Raw genomic sequence first — 14,986 nt, forward strand, 5'->3', positions numbered from 1 at the left:
CCATCGCTGGTATGAGAAGGACTGCGGCTGGAGCGTGAAGTCGGAGATGGGAACGTCTCCTTGTGTCCGCCCTCCCTCGCTCCCTTCTGCTCCATTAGCTTTATTGCACTCACTTGGCTGGCGATTTAGGTTATTGTGCAGGGGTTTGATGCCAAGGTGAACGTGAGGCACTTTTACGCTTTTTAAAACGACAATCACAAAAGTTCGTAGATCCAAGTTCCGATATTTGGGCTCCTTATAAGAACCCTAAGGTTCATCTTGCAAACCCCGTTTCCATATGAGTTGGGAAATTGAACAGAATACAATGATTTGCAAATCCTTTTCAACCCATATTCAATCAAATGCACTACAAAGACAAATGTTCAAACTCATAAACTTTATTTTTTTGCAAATAATAACTAACTTAGAATGTCATGGCTGCAACACGTGCCAAAGTAGTTGGGAAAGGGCATGTTCACCACTGTGTTACATCACCTTTTCTTTTAACAACACTCAATAAACGTTTGGGAACTGAGGAAACTAATTGTTGAAGCTTTGAAAGTGGAATTCTTTCCCATTCTTGTTTTATGTAGAGCTTCAGTCCATCCATCCATCATCTTCCGCTTATCCGAGGTCGGGTCGCGGGGGCAGCAGCCTAAGCAGGGAAGCCCAGACTTCCCTCTCTCCAGCCACTTCGTCTAGCTCTTCCCGGGGGATCCCGAGGCGTTCCCAGGCCAGCCGGGAGACATAGTCTTCCCAACGTGTCCTGGGTCTTCCCCGTGGCCTCCTACCAGCTGGACGTGCCCTAAACACCTCCCTAGGGAGGCGTTCGGGTGGCATCCTGACCAGATGCCCGAACCACCTCATCTGGCTCCTCTCGATGTGGAGGAGCAGCGGCTTTACGTTGAGTTCCTCCCAGATGGCAGAGCTTCTCACCCTATCTCTAAGGGAGAGCCCCGCCACACGGCGGAGGAAACTCATTTCGGCCGCTTGTACCCGTGATCTTATCCTTTCGGTCATGACCCAAAGCTCATGACCATAGGTGAGGATGGGAACGTAGATCGACCGGTAAATTGAGAGCTTTGCCTTCCGGCTCAGCTCCTTCTTCACCACAACGGATCGGTACAATGTCCGCATTACTGAAGATGCCGCACCGATCCGCCTGTCGATCTTACGATCCACTCTTCCCCCACTCGTGAACAAGGCTCCTAGGTACTTGAACTCGTCCACTTGGGGTAGGGTCTCCTACACAACCCGGAGATGGCACTCCACCCTTTTCCGGGCGAGAACCATGGACTCGGACTTGGAGGTGCTGATTCTCATTCCGGTCGCTTCACACTCGGCTGCGAACCGATCCAGCGAGAGCAGAAGATCCCGGTCAGTTGAAGCCATCAGGACCACATCATCTGCAAAAAGCAGAGACCTAATCCCGCGGGAACCAAACCGGAACCCCTCAACGCCTTGACTACGCCTAGAAATTCTGTCCATAAAAGTTATGAACAGAATCGGTGACAAAGGACAGCCTTGGTGGAGTCCAACCCTCACTGGAAACGTGTCCGACTTACTGCCGGCAATGCGGACCAAGCTCTGGCACTGATCATACAGGGAGCGGACTGCCACAATGAGACAGTCCGGTACCCCATACTCTCTGAGCACTCCCCACAGGACTTCCCGAGGGACACGGTCGAATGCCTTCTCCAAGTCCACAAAACTTCAGTCGTTCAACATATTTTACGCTTCATAATCCGCCACACATTTTCGATGGGAGACAGGTCAGGACTGCAGCCGGGCCAGGAATGTACCCGCACTCTTTTTTTTTAACGATGCCACGCTGTTGTAACACGTGCTGAATGTGGCTCGGCATTAGATTAAATAGTAATTTTTTTATTCCGTCAGGAGAGTTCCTTCAGGAAAATTGCAATTTTCAGCACAATCCCATTCAAGTTCAGACAAACATTACAGGGAGACAGAACAGGATCGTTGACGGGTCTGCCGGCTTCCAGCGCCCCTTACAAAAAAAAAAAAAAAGTTTCAGCATTGTCTTGCTGAAATAAGCAGGGGCGTCCATGAAAAAGACGGCACTTAGTTAGCACCATATGTTGTTCCAAAAACCTGTATGTAGCTTTCAGCATTAATGGTGCCTTCACAGATGTGTAAGTTACCCTTGCCTTGGGCACTAATGCACCACCATACCATCACAGATGCTGGCTTTTGAACTTTGCGTCGATAACAGTCTGGATGGTTCGCTTCCCCTTTGGTCGAATATTTCCCAAAACACTTTAAAGCGGACTCGTCAGAAAACAGAACACTTTTCCACTTTACATTAGTCCATCTTAGATGATCTCGGGCCCAGAGTAGCCGGCGGCGTTTCTGGATGTTGTTGATAAATGGCTTTCGTTTTAAATAGTAGAGCTTTAACTTGCACTTACATATGTAGCGACACACTGTGTTTAGCGACAGTGGTTTTCTGAAGTGTTCCTTAGCCCATGTGGTGATATCCTTCAGAGATTGATGTCGGTTTTTAATACAGTGCCGTCAGAGATCGAAGGTCATGGTCATTCAATGTTGGTTTCCGACCATGCTGCTTATGTGGAGTGATTTCTCCAGATTCTCTGAACCTTTTAATGATATTATGGACCGTAGATGTTGAAATCCCTAAATTTCTTGCAAATTCCACTTTGAGAAACGTTGTTCTTAAACTGTTTGACTATTTGCTCACGCAGTTGTGGACAAAGGGGTGTACCTCGCCCCATCCTTTCTGGTGAAAGACTGAGCATTTTTTTGGGAAGCTGTTTTTTATACCCAATCATGGCACCCACCTGTTCCCAATTAGCCTGCACACCTGTGGGATGTTCCGAATAATTGTTTGATGAGCATTCCTCAACTGTATCAGTATTTATTGCCACTTTTCCCAACTTCTTTGTCACGTGTCGCCGGCATCCAATTCTAAAGTTAATGATTATTTGCAAAAGAAAAAAAAAGTTGATCAGTTTGAACATCAAATATGTTGTCTTTGTAGGATATTTAACTGAATATGGGTTGAAAATGATTGACACCAATTTCCCAACTCGTATGGAAACGGGGTTTGTACAACAGGACAGGCAGGATGGTTGAGTTTATTCTGGCTGGTTTTCCATTGCAAACCGTATTGTGTTCACAGTTCAGGTCAAAGGGCATACAGGTGCTCTTCGGGTAAACATCTGGTTCCCCGTAACACTTCGCCCCCCCCTCCGAATACCAAACTGCACGGCAAGACTCGGATTGGAGCTCATTAGAAGAGAGACGGAACCAGCAGCCGTCAGCATCCGTTTTTGTGCCAGCTCAGCAGGAAAAGCGGTGGGGCGGCAAAGGCAAGATGGAAGCTATAATGTGAAAAAGTGTGGAAGCGACACGCACGCTTAACGTCCTCGCTTCACTCTTAAGAGCCCAGTGTGGCGGGGCTCGGACTTTTAATTTTTTTTTTTTTAAACCAACAGAATGCAAAATGTTGATTAGGAACACATTTGACTTGTTGTGAGGGATATACTTGTACAACATGAACAATGCATGCGAGTACGAAACCGGGAAAGTTGACACGTGTAAATGGTAAATAAAAACAGAATACAAGGATTTGCAAATCCTTTTCAACTTACATTCAATATTCTGCAAAGACAAGATATTTAATGTTCCAACTAAGAAACTTTTTTTTTTTTTTTTGCATCCATCCATCCATCCATCCATCCATTTTCTACCGTTTATTCCCTATCGGGGTCGCGGGGGGCGCTGGCGCCTATCTCAGCTACAATCGGGCGGAAGGCGGGGTACACCCTGGACAAGTCGCCACCTCATCGCAGGGACAACACAGATAGACAGACAACATTCACACTCACATTTTCTTTTTGCAAATAATTATTAACTTAGAACTTAATGCCAGCAACACGTTGCAAAAAAAGTTGGCACAAAGGCATTTTTACCACTGTGTTACATGGCCTTTCCTTTTAATAACAATCAGTAAACGTTTGGGAACTGAGACCAATTTCTGAAGCCTTTCAGGTGGAATTCGGGCGGCATAGCTCGGTTGGTAGAGTGGCCGTGCCAGCAACTTGAGGGTCGCAGGTTCGATTCCCGCTTGTGCCATCCTAGTGTATTTTTGTTGTTGTTGTTGTTTGTTGTTTTACTTTTGTAGCTGTATGTAGAAATGGGCCCACTGGAGTGGCAGCTGGTTGCATCAGCGCTGCTCTTTTAATGTCTTTAATGTCCTTTGTGTTCTTTGATGTTTCCGTCTTACACACATGTTTATGTGTGTTATGGCGGTATAGCTCGGTTGGTACAGTGGGCGTGCCAGCAACCTGAGGGTTCCAGGTTCGATCCCCATTTCCGCCATCCTAGTCACTGCTGTTGTGTCCTTGGGCAAGACACTTTTACCCACCTGCTCCCAGTGCCACCCACACTGGTTTAAATGTAACTTAGATATTGGGTTTCACTATGTAAAGCGCTTTGAGTCACTTGAGAAAAGCGCTATATAAATATAATTCACTTCACTTCACTTCACAATTCTTTCCCATTCTTGCTTGATGTACAGCTTAAGTTGTTCAACATTCCGGAGTCTCCGTTGTGGTATTTTAGGCTTTATATTGCGTTACATATTTTCAAAAGGGAGACATGTCTGGACTACAGGCAGGCCAGTGTAGTACCCGCACTTTTTTACTATGAAGCCGCGCTGTTGTAAAACGTGGCTTGGCATTGTCATGCTGAAATGAGCAGGGGCGTCCATGCTAACGTTACTTGGGTGGTAACATATATTGCTCCAAAACCTGTATGTACCTTTCAGCATTAATTGGTGCCTCCACAGATGTGTAAGTTACCCTAATACACCCCCATCCCATACCATCACAGATGCTGGCTTTTGAACTTTCCGCCTATAACAATCTGGATTTTTTTTCCCTCTTTCCGACGTCCACAGTTTCCCCCAAAAATTTGACTCATCAAACCACTTTTCCACTTTGCATCAGCTCGGGCTCAGCGAAGCCGGCGGCGTTTCTGGGTGTTGTTGATAAACGGTTTTCACTTTGCATAGTGGAGTTTTAACTTCCATATGCAACGACACACTGTAGCTACTGACAGTGGTTTTCTGAAGTCTTCCTGAGCCCATGCGTTGATATTCTTTACACACTGATGCTGCTTTTTGATGCAGTAGTGAAGTGAAGTGAATTTTATTTATATAGCGCTTTTTCTCAAGTGACTCAAAGTTCTTTACATAGTTGAAACCCAATATCTACATTAAAACCAGTGTGGGTGGCACTGGAAGCAGGTGTGTAAAGTGTCTTGCACAAGGACACAACGGCAGTGACTAGGTTGGCAGAAGCGGGAATCGAACCTGCAACCCTCAAGTTGCTGGCACGGCCACTCTACCAACCGAGCTAAACCGCCTGAGGTACTGAAAGTCCGTAATATCATCGCTTACGTGCAGTGATTTCTCCAGATTCTCTGAAACTTTTGATGATGAAATCCCTAAATTCGCTCGTTGAGAAATGTTGTTCTTAAACTGTTGAACAATTTGCTCACGCATTTGTTCACAAAGTGGTGACCCTCGCCCCATCCTTGTTTGAGAACGACTGAGCGTTTCAGGGAAGCTGCTTTTATACCCAATCATGGCACCCACCTTTTCCCAATTAGCTTGTTCACCTGTGGGACATTCCAAGTAAGTGTTTGATGAGCTCGGGCCCAGCGAAGCCGGCGGCGTTTCTGGGTGTTGTTGATAAGCGGCTTTCGCTTTGCATAGTGGAGTTTTAACTTACATACTGTATGTAGCGACACATTGTAGTTACTGACAGTGGTTTTCTGAAGTCTTCCTGAGCCAACGCGGTGATATCCTTTACACATTGATGCCGCTTTTTGATGCAGTACCGCCTGAGGGAGTGAAGGTCCGTAATTTCATCGCTTACGTGCAGTGATTTCTCCAGATTCTCTGAAACTTTTGATGATGAAATCCCTAAATTCACTCGTTGAGAAATGTTGTTCTTAAACTGTTGGACAATTTGCTCACGCATTTGTTCACAAAGTGGTGACCCTCGCCCCATCCTTGTTTGTGAACGACTGAGCGTTTCATGGAAGCTGCTTTTATACCCAGTCATGGCGCCCACCTGTTCCCAATTAGCTTGTTCACCTGTGGGACATTCCAAGTAAGTCTTAGATGAGCTCGGGCCCAGCGAAGCCGGCGGCGTTTCTGGGTGTTGTTGATAAACGCCTTTCGCTTTGCATAGCGTAAATTTAACTTACATACTGTATGTCGCGACACACTGTAGTTACTGACAGTGGTTTTCTGAAGTCTTCCTGAGCCCATGCGTTGATATCCTTTACACACTGATGCCACTTTTTGATGCAGTACGGCCTGAGGTACTGAAAGTCCGTAATATCATCGCTTACGTGCAGTGATTTCTCCAGATTCTCTTAAACTTTTTCGCTCGTTGAGAAATGTTATTAAAATGTTGGACAATTCGCTCACGCATTTGTTCACAAAGTGGTGACCCTCGCCCCATCCTTGTTTGAGAACGACTGAGCGTTTCATGGAAGCTCCTTTTATACACGATCATGGGACCCGCCTGTTCCTAATTAGCTTGTTCACCTGTGGGACATTCCAAGTAAGTGTTTGATGACCTTTCTCAGTCTTTTTTGCCACTTGTGCAAGCTCTTTTGGAACATTTTGCAGGCATCAAATTCCAAATGAGCTAATATTTGCAAAAAATAACAAAGTTTACCAATTTGAACGCTATGAATCTCTTTCTCTGCAGTCTATTCAATTGAATAAAGTTGAAAAGGATTTGCAAATCATTGTATTCTGTTTTTATTTACCATTTTCCCAACGTGCCAACTTCACTGTTTTTGTATGTTAATTGAAGTTGAGTCAGCAGTGCGTCTTCATAGAAAAAAAAATGCCTTCATCAGCTACTTAACTCATCTTTAAAAGTACTAAGATGATTTTAAGTGTAAACGGGGTGACCGACCACGGCTTGCGCCGCCTCCTGTTGCGGCTGCGTTGCGAAACGACTGTCACTCAACAACAAGCGAGCGGGACGCAGCGCGGCTTGACACACCAAAGCGAGAACGTCGAAGGATCCCGGCGACGGATCAGAGCAGAGTTTGTTTCATGCTCGTGAAGATGATTTAATTGAAAGTGTCACTTTGTCTTCTTGCACACGGGGAAAAAAACCACTGAGGCTACTGTCGATCCGAAGGTCTATTATTGCAAAAAAAACTAAATAACTATTAGAGATGTCCTTATTCACAGAAACCGAGGGAAAGATTTTGCTACAGTATTGTACCGCGATACTAATGTGAAGTCAATTGTATTATATAGCGTTTTTCTCTAGTGACTCAAAGCGCTTGACATAGTGAAACCCAATATCTGAGTTACATTTGAACCAGTGTGGGTCGGCGGGTAAAGTGTCTTGCCCAAGGACACAACGGCAGTGACTAGGATGGCGTACGCCGGGATCGAACCTGGAACCCTCAAGTTCCTGGCACGGCCTCTCTATCAACCGAGCTATACCAATATATAGAAGGAATAATTTTCAGTACGATACCGCCTCTGAAACGTCCGCGTGGCGTCGTGTCATTGCTGGTTTTACGAGCAGAGGAGCATGTTCGGCAGCGCACAATCACAGAGTACTTACAAACAGACACAGTGTGTTGACCAGTGGTTCTTAACCTTGGATGTACCGAACCCCACCAGTTTCTAATGCGCATTTATGTTAGATCCACTATGGACTGGACTCTCACTATTATGTTAGATCCACTATGGACTGGACTCTCACTATTATGTTGGATCCACTATGGACTGGACTCTCACACCAATATGTTGAATCCACTATGGACTGGACTCACACACTATTATTTTACATCCACTATGGACTGGATTCTCACTATTATGTTACATCCACTATGGACTGGACTCTCACACTATTATGTTAGATCCACTATGGACTGGACTCTCACACTAATATGTTAAATCCACTATGGACTGGACTCACACACTATTATGTTAGATCCACTATGGACTGGACTCTCACACTATTATGTTAGATCCACTATGGACTGGACTCTCACACTAATATGTTAAATCCACTATGGACTGGACTCACACACTATTATTTTACATCCACTATGGACTGGATTCTCACTATTATGTTACATCCACTATGGACTGGACTCTCACACTATTATGTTAGATCCACCACGGACTGGAATCTCACAATATTATGTTAGATCCACTATGGACTGGACTCTCACACTCTCATGTTGGATCCACTATGGACTGGACTCTCACACTATTATGTTAGATTCACTATGGACTGGACTCTCACACTATTATGTTAAATCCACTATGGACTGGACTCTCACTATTATGCTAGATCCACTACGGACTGAATTCTCACTATTATATTAGATCCACTATGGACTTGACTCTCACACTATTATGCTAGATCCACTACGGACTGGAATCTCACAATATTATGTTAGATCCACTATGGACTGAACGCTCACTATTATGTTGGATCCAATGCGGAATGGACTCTCACAGTATTATGTTAGATCCACTGTGGACTGGACTCTCACAATATTATGTTGGATCCACTATGGACTAAACTCTCACACTATTATGCTAGAACCACTATGGACTGGACTCTCTCAATATTATGTTGGATCCACTATGGACTGGACTCTCACACTATTATGTTAGATCCACCATGGACTGGACTCTCACAATACTATGTTAGATCCACTACGGACTGAACTCTAACTATTATGTTAGATCCACTACGGACTGAACTCTAACTATTATGTTAGATCCACTATGGACTGGACTCTCACACTATTATGTTAGATCCACTATGGACTGGACTCTCACACTATTATGTTAGATCCACTATGGACTGGACTCACACTATTATGTTAGATCCACTATGGACTGGACACACACTATTCTTTAGTCGGAAAAAAAACCAAAGCTAAAAATTCATATTGAAGACCAAGTCATATATTTTTTTTACTGGAGCACAAAATGAACCGTGCATGACCATAGCTGTGGAGGTCTTGCTCCTCAGGGTCCCTTGGACCACCAATGACGGACATGACAGCCTCGGTCGTACGATATTTTATTTTGCAATAAATGTTCTATTCATGATTTTAAGCAATTGTCTGTCAAATCTTCGCCAAAGAGCACACGAATGGTGTTTCTTTTGTCTCTACTCTGCCTCTCCTACCCAACTGCTGACTTTAACAGAGCGACAGGTGATTAGACAAACACTCTCAGCTGTCGCTAATCTCGAAACCGGTTCTGCCACACCCCGCTCTGCTGCAGGTCCGCAGGCCACGCCCACCACAATCTCCTTGTTCAAAGAACAAAACCAACAGTACATGAACTCACAACAAATGACAAACCCGCAAATCAGATGGGAAATTAGAGGGTATCCATAATGGGGAGAAGTTTGTATTTACACGATGAGTCAGGTGTGTCTTTACCTCTGTGAACCTGAGGCAGACTCATCAAACCCTTAGGGTTCGATCGAACCCGGGTTAAGAACCACTTGTGTAGACAGAAAAGGGAGAACGGACGCATTTTGGCTTAAAAACTGAAGATATAACGCTCATCCATTCGCCGTCTGCAGTCTTGTAGTTACTTTAAATCACTAATAAAGTACGTTTCTTACAAGTATTATTATCACTGCAGGACGAGGAATAGCTAAACATGCTTCACCGGCGTCAAAATGTAAACAAACGCCATGGGTGGATCTACACCTAACATCCACTGTAATGATATCAAGTACAGACACGTATCTACTCCATACTACTATGATTATGTCAATATTTTTTGGCATCACAACATCTTTTGTTTTTTTTAAATGTATGTTTATAGACGAAAAATGTCCCTGGGCAAATGAGGACTTTGAATATGACCAATGTATGATACTGTAACGACTTGGTATCGGATTGATACCCAAATGTGTGGTATCATCCAAAACTAATGTAAAGTATCAAACAACAGAAGTATAAGTGATTATTGCATTTTACCAGAAGTGTAGATAGAACATGTTAAAAGAGAAATTTGTCAAAGTTTGTTGTTGAAGATCGCCAAGATGCAGAGAAGGAGGCAAGGCATTGAATAGGAAAACCTGATTTAATTAAAATACTACAACAAGAACAAACAAAAGGGTACTAACAAAAGGCGCACACAAGGCGGATAACAAACTTGGCTATGAACAAACAAACTGGAAGCAGGGAACAAAAAACAGTAAGCTACAAACAGCTACCGAATATAGTTTACCGCTACGCTGCAAAGACACGACCAGTAAGAACGACAAGTAGAAATGAAGGGAAGGCAGGTTCAAATAGCAGCTGGCTGATTGACACCAGGTGTGGCCAGGTGCCAATCAGCCACAGCTGAGGGGACACAGCACTCAGGGAGACAAACAGGAAACAGAACCAAAACAAGAGCGCTGACAGGAAATACTACACACAAACACACAGAGGAAAAACTAAAACACAACCAAACTGTCAGGGGAAAGCCTGACAAAAGTAAGCAGATATTAACAGTAAATGAACAAGTAGATTAATAATTAATGTTCTACCCCTGTTAGAATAATTATATATATATATATATATATATATATATATATATATATATATTATCACACTAACTTTAGTATGCTTAAAGTCCTATTGTGCTCAAGTTAGACTTTTTCTAATCTATGCAAGGATAAAACTTCTTGTCTGTGGGGTGGCCTCAGCCACAGGTGTTATCTTTGTTTTAGCCCGCTAACAGCCATGGACTTCAAGGACCTCAACGAAGATAAGATGACAACACGCGGGCGAAAGACGAGGCGGGGACAAGGCAAAATCACAAGGCCACCAGTCCCTTCCGTCCTGGACCTGCTTTAAATAATATATGTGACCACTCCTTTTAGAGGCGGCCTCAGTGATGTTGACTATGAAACTCTGAATAAAAAAATGGGCGAGGGAACCTAACCTTAGAGCGTAGGGCGAGAACGTGACTAAGTGTTCAGCGCCATGCGTTCTCCTCATGAGTGAAATTGAACTCTGTCTCTGCATGATTCCTTCCTTCCTTCCTTTCATAGATTAGACTTTTTCTAATCTATGCAAGGATAAAACTTCTTGTCTGAGGGGTGGCCTCAGCCACAGGTGTTATCTTTGTTTTAGCCCGCTAACAGCCAAGGACTTCAAGGACCTCAATGAAGATAACATGACAACACGCGGGCGAAAGACAAAGCGGTGACAAGGCGAAATCACAAGGCCCCCAGCCCCTTCTGTCCTGGATCTGCTTTAAATAATATATGTGACCACTCCTTTTAGAGGCGGCTTGAGTGATGTTGACTATGGAACTCTGAATAAAAAAATGGGCGCTGGAGCCTAACCTTAGAGCGTAGGGCGAGGATGTGACTAAGTGTTCAGCGCCATGCGTTCTCCTCATGATCTAAATTGAACTCTGTCTCTGCATGGTTCCTTGCTTCTTGTCTGATTAATAGATGCCATCAATGTTTGAACCTGACAACCACTTGTCCTAAATAATGTTGACAAAATAATAGAATGATAATACTTTTGGCAATATAGTGTACTTGTGCTCATATGGTGGAACCCATGCAGCACGACCCACTACCTGCCGGGGAGGCTGACAAGTATACACAACTCTTACCTTCCCTGTGAAGAGTGACCTGAGCAGAGGGTAAATGGTGAGGGTCCCTCAGGGGCCTTATGGGGGCAGGAGGCTCATTCAAGTCCGATGATGTTGAGAGATTAATGAAGCTGCACCGGTACTGGGATTCCTAAAAAGGGAGCAGAGACAAGATACACACTTCATTTCAGTTCAGGACAGCACAATTTAGACACCTTTGTTTTAGTTATGACATCCAATTGCAGGTATTCATAACATATCAAACACGACGTGATGATAAACTACTGTCAAAATTTGACAGTCGGTAATACCCTCTGTGGGCAGATGTGTGATCCAGCCAAGCTGCAGAATGTCGCAGTGAAACATGCACTTACTCAAGCACTGCAGTGCTGCCTCCCTGTGGAAGGAAGCACTTTGCACAACTCTGGAACAAGAAGCACGTACATAAAACAAAATGTATGTTTAATCTCTAAAAAAAAATGTCCATCAGTCCACAGTGTTATTCACTTTTTTTTCTACTTTTTCAAATTTTCATGTAATCACACCATATTTTTGAGACAGTATATTACAAACCCCGTTTCCATACGAGTTAAGAAATGATCTTAAATTTGTAAATCATTTTCAAGCCATATTCAGTTGAATATGCTACAAAGACAACATATTTGATGTTCAAACTGATAAACTTTTTTTTTTTTTTTAAATAATCATTAACTTTAGAATTTGATGCCAGCAACACGTGACAAAGAAGTTGGGAAAGGTGGCAATAAATACTGATAAAGTTGAGGAATGCTCATCAAACACATATTCAGAACATCCCACAGGTGTGCAGGCTAATTGGGAACAGGTGGGTGCCATGATTGGGTATAAAAACAGCTTCCCAATAAATGCTCAGTCTTTCACAAGAAAGGATGGGGCGAGGTACACCCCTTTGTTCACAACTGCGTGAGCAAATAGTCAAACAGTTTAAGAACAACGTTTCTCAAAGTGCAATTGCAAGATATTTAGGGATTTCAACATCTACGGTCCATAATATCATCAGAAGGTTCAGAGAATCTGGAGAAATCACTCCACGTAAGCGGCATGGCCGGAAACCAACATTGGATGACCGTGACTTTCGATCCCTCAGACGACAATGTATCAAAAACCATCTCTAAAGGATATCACCACATGGGTTCAGGAACACTTCAGAAAACACAGTCACTAAATACAGTTGGTCGCTACATCTGTAAGTGCAAGTTAAAGCTCTACTATGCAAAGTGAAAGCCATTTATCAACAACATCCAGAAACGGCGCCTGATTCTCTGGGCCCGAGATCATCCAACTGATGCAAAGTGGAAAAGTGTTCTGTGATCTGACGAGTCCACATTTCAAATTGTTTTTGGAAATATTCAACATTGTGTCGTCCGGACCAAAAAGGGGAAGTGAAACATCCAGACTGTTATCAACACAATGTTCAAAAGCCAGCATCTGTGATGGTATGGGGGTGCATTAGTGCCCAAGGCATGGGTAACTTACACATCTGTGAAGGCACCATTAAGGCTGAAAGGTACATACAGGTTTTGGAACAACATATGCTGCCATCTAAGCGCCGTCTTATTTCAGCAAGACAATGGCAAGCCACATTCAGCACGTGTTTCAACAGCGTGGCTTCGTAAAAAAAAGAGTGCGGGTATTTCCTGGCCCGCCTGCAGTCCAGACCTGTCTCCCATCGAAAATGTGTAGCGCATTATGAAGCGTAAAATACGATAGCGGAGACCCCGGACTGTTGAACGACTGAAACTCTACATAAAACAAGAATGGGAAAGAATTCCACTTTTAAAGCTACAACAATTAGTTTCCTCAGTTCCCAAACGTTTGAGTGTTGTTAAAAGAAAAGGTGATGTAACACAGTGGTGAACATGCCCTTTCCCAACTACTTTGGCACGTATTTATTATTTGCCCAAAAAAATACATTTCATGAGTTTGAACATCAAATATGTTGTCTTTGTAGCGCATTCAACTGAATATGGGTTGAAAAGGATTTGCAAATCATTGTATTCCGTTTATATTTACATCTAACACAATTTCCCAACTCATATGGAAACGGGGTTTGTAGATGGATTTTTTTACCTAAGTAAAAATGAAAAACTGATATAAGTTTCAATCAATCAATCAAAACTGTGATCACCAGCAGAATTATTCCTTACTTATCGTGTTTTATCTGAGAGCCAGATGCTGTCATCAAAAGAGCCACATCTGGCTCGAGAGCCATAGGTTCCCTACCCCTGCTATAAACAAACTACACTATAAAGGGCTAAAGATACTACAAGTTAAAGCGCTCCAAAAGGATGAGAAAAAAAAAGGCAAAGCACTATGAAACTAGCTCGAAAAAACTGATCAAAAAAACTTTAGCAACTCAAAATCACTTTTCTTCAGAGGGTACAAAGAAACTAAGGAATAAAACGAGGCAATACTTAACGACTTGGACGAGGCTGTGGAAGAAGGCTGGAGGTGCACGATCGGACGATAAACTCTGGCAGCAAGACAAGGGAAGACGAGGACTATGAGGGAAGGTGACACAGGTGGACACAATCCGGCAATCAGGAGAGACACCAGACCAGTGACACAGGAGGAAAAGCAAGTGGCCTGAAACCAGAGGAGGATTAGACTTTCAACATAAAACAGGAAGTTGGCCAAAACAGGACTTCTCTCACCACAGAGAGACAAAAACAATTTTAAAAAGATTGGATTTAAAATTAAAAGTCACATTAAATATTTTGGCTTTTCTTATTAAACTCAGAGAACAGTTTGTAATTATTTTGCATACCTCCAAAAACATACACCTGGTTATAGGTTGATTGGCGACACAAAATGGTCTCTAGTGTGTGAATGTTGTCTGTATATCTGTGTCGTCCCTGTGATGAGGTGGCGACTTGTCCAGTGTGTACGCCGCCTTCCGCCCGAATGCAGCTGAAATAGGCACCAGCACCCTCCGCCACCCTGAAAGGAACAAGCGGTAAAAAATGGATGGATTACATTAAGCCTGCCATGAGCTAGAACAGGGGTCACCAACGCGGTGCCCGCGGGCACCAGGTAGCCCGTAAGGACCAGATGAGTCGCCCGCTGGCCTGTTCTAAAAATAGCTCAAATAGCGGCACTTACCAGTGAGCTGCCTTTATTTTTTTAAAATATTATTTATTTACTAGCAAGCTGGTCTCGCTTTGCTCGACATTTTTAATTCTAAGGGAGACAAAACTCAAATAGAATTTGAAAATCCAAGAAAATATTTTAAAGACTTGGTCTTAACTTGTTTAAATAAATTGATTTATTTTTTTACTTTGCTTCTTATAACTTTCAGAA

At 43.3% G+C, this 14,986-nt stretch overlaps 1 protein-coding gene across 3 annotated transcripts in view; it reads right to left on the reverse strand.

The window, feature by feature from the left end:
• Positions 1 to 14,231, reverse strand: part of tns1a (tensin 1a) — a 243,707-nt gene extending 229,476 nt beyond the window's left edge. For all 3 annotated transcript variants that reach the window (XM_061889475.1, XM_061889474.1, XM_061889472.1), the window contains exons 1-2: positions 14,106 to 14,231; positions 11,669 to 11,798 (exon numbers count right to left, since the gene is read on the reverse strand). The gene's annotated coding sequence lies outside the window, so the exon portion shown is untranslated. The remainder of the gene's footprint in view (positions 1 to 11,668; positions 11,799 to 14,105) is intronic.
• Between the last annotated feature and the right edge of the window lie 755 nt (positions 14,232 to 14,986).

The sequence above is a fragment of the Nerophis ophidion genome, linkage group LG27, assembly GCF_033978795.1.
Source record: "Nerophis ophidion isolate RoL-2023_Sa linkage group LG27, RoL_Noph_v1.0, whole genome shotgun sequence".
Taxonomy (NCBI): domain Eukaryota; kingdom Metazoa; phylum Chordata; class Actinopteri; order Syngnathiformes; family Syngnathidae; genus Nerophis; species Nerophis ophidion.